The sequence below is a fragment of the Sprattus sprattus genome (assembly GCF_963457725.1).
Source record: "Sprattus sprattus genome assembly, chromosome: 6".
Taxonomy (NCBI): Eukaryota; Metazoa; Chordata; class Actinopteri; order Clupeiformes; family Clupeidae; genus Sprattus; species Sprattus sprattus.
In genome coordinates this window covers 10,909,495-10,911,994 of record NC_137925.1, presented here as the reverse complement: position 1 = coordinate 10,911,994, position 2,500 = coordinate 10,909,495, and the positions used below count along the sequence as shown (strand labels likewise).

The 2,500-nt window shown below is 44.5% G+C and overlaps 1 protein-coding gene across 1 annotated transcript in view; it reads left to right on the top strand.

The window, feature by feature from the left end:
• The window catches only part of LOC308366996 (voltage-dependent T-type calcium channel subunit alpha-1I-like), a gene marked incomplete at both ends in the record, with an annotated part of 117,389 nt that overhangs the window by 68,525 nt on the left and 46,364 nt on the right, over positions 1-2,500 (top strand). The window lies entirely within an intron of this gene.

The following is a 2,500-nucleotide window of genomic DNA, read 5'->3' as shown; positions in this document are numbered from 1 at the left end:
ACACACACACACACACACACACACAATTTCAGACCAACTTTGCACTGCAGTTTCATCACACTAAACAGTATTGATGTTATCATATAATTAGCATCTTGTGAAGGTAGATGTATCCAGCATGGCACGTTTAAGTGTTAATAAAGCCTTTAATGATCAATTGACAATGAAAGACAAGGTGAAGTGGATCGATAGCTGGACAGCCTACTGCAGATTCATAACTAATGCTCCTTTATCTAAGTAATGGCATTGAATACCATGCCAGCATAGCAGATCTTTTGACCAAGCTCTCATTTCATGTGTTGTGTGCCCTTTATAAATACCTGTGTAGCTCACAGTGCCTGTCTCTGCAAAGATGTGCTTTGCAAGTTGTGCGTTTTGACCTACACTGTCGCAGCGTCTCTGTTTATATGTGTGTGAGTGTGTGTGTGTTTGTGTGTGTGTGTGTGTGTGTGTGTCTGTGTGTGTGTGTGTGTGTGTGTGTGTGTGTGTGTGTGTGTGTGTGTGTGTGTGTGTGTGTGTGTGTGTGTTGAAACAGAGGGGTGGCAAACAAGTGAGGATGGAAAAGAGGGATTGGCAAATAAATGGACTATGACAGGAAATGCAGGAGGACAGAGAGGGCAGAGAAGCAAATTGAAAAGAAGCAGCTACTTTATAGAACCCAGAGTGGGAGAAGGTGGAAGATTGAGAGTCCAAATTAGAGATTATGGAAGGAAATGAGAGAGATTTAGAATGAGAAGGTTTGATTGATGGATAAATAGATAGAGATAGTCAGATGAATAGAAAAACATGTACAGTATATATATAGATACAGTAGATAGATATATAGATAGATAGATAGATAGATAGATAGATAGATAGATAGATAGATAGATAGATAGATAGATAGATAGGTAGACAGACAGACAGACAGACAGACAGACAGACAGACAGACAGACAGACAGACAGACAGACAGACAGACAGACAGACAGACAGACAGACAGACAGACAGACAGACAGACAGACAGACAGACAGACAAGTAAGTAGGTAGGTAGGTAGGTTGGTGAATTGATTGATTGATTGATTGTTGATCAGCAGGGCATGAGTGAAATGTGGTGAGATGGGACATTGCCAGAGGCCTGTGCGGTGAGGTTGATCAGTTGTGTGTGTGAATAATGACTGTGCCCGTGGCCGGCCTATCGCCTGTGATATCTGGAGAGCCTTGTGTGAAGAGAGGAGAGGTTTTTAGCCATCGTTGCTATATGGCAGGAAACTCTTACCTTGGCTTGTGGCTTGTGTTAGTGGGTTTGTCTACTTCTCAGAAAAGCAACACAGACTAGTGATGCGGTTTGATACGTCAAACAACAATACACACCACACCACACCACACCACAACTGACCTGTTATAGTGAGAACACATAGACACAGCCCTTTAATTCAAACAAGTGATTTCACAAGGCCCAGCAGAAAACCCCTTGTCCCTTACAGGAATGCCGGAGGTCACGCTTTCACTTCCTGTGTGATCAGTTGCGTGTTGACTCATCTGAAGTGGACAGGCTTTAGTGGATGGAGACGCTGTTTAATCCGCTCTTGCATAGATAACAGTCTGGAGGACTCAACTCCCCTTTCAACTCCACTTTATACTCCTCTCACAGCGGCCACACACACACACACACACACACACACACACACACACACACACACACACACACACACATACCACTTGGTAGCTGTCTTCTGGTACCCCCCACTCTAATCAGCTGTTTGTCGGATAAGGCATTTGTGTGTGTATGTGTGTCTTTGTACATGTGTCTGATCTGCATTTGCTGCTCTGGGTGTGTCTGTATGTGGTTGTGTAGTGAGTGTGTTTCTTTGATACCGCGTCCGCGTCTGTATATGTGTGTACTGAAGGGGGGGTGCTGCTTTTAGCTGCCTTTCTTTTCCCAAGGGAAGTTATTTATTTATTGGTTAATTTATTTATTTACCTACCTTTTTCTCTCTGTAGCCAGGCAACGACGGCCTGAGCAGCCCCAGTATGGTGGCCTGATGCAGGCACAGAGGAGAGACCCACCTCCTTCCTTACACAAACACACACACATACAGGTCACACACCTCACACACACACACACACACACACACACACACACACACACACACACACATGCTCACATGCCTGCACTCTCACATCTGCATCGATTTACATATTCACACACACACACACACACACACACACGCGTGCACACACACTCACACACACACACACACCAACACACACACACACAGAGCCTCGCAGATGGCTTGCACATAGGATCATGGATACACGAACACACATGAGTTCAAAGACAGTCCCACATAAATGTGAGCACACAACCCTTACTATTAAAGATTAAAAAGCCTGGCCAGTCGTATCATGCAATGTGAGATACTCAATACTCTGCGCATTAAAGTGGGTCCCATTCCTTTTTGTCCACTGGCTGCTCACCTCGTGCCAATACACTTTGAATTGAATTTTGAGCAGCCC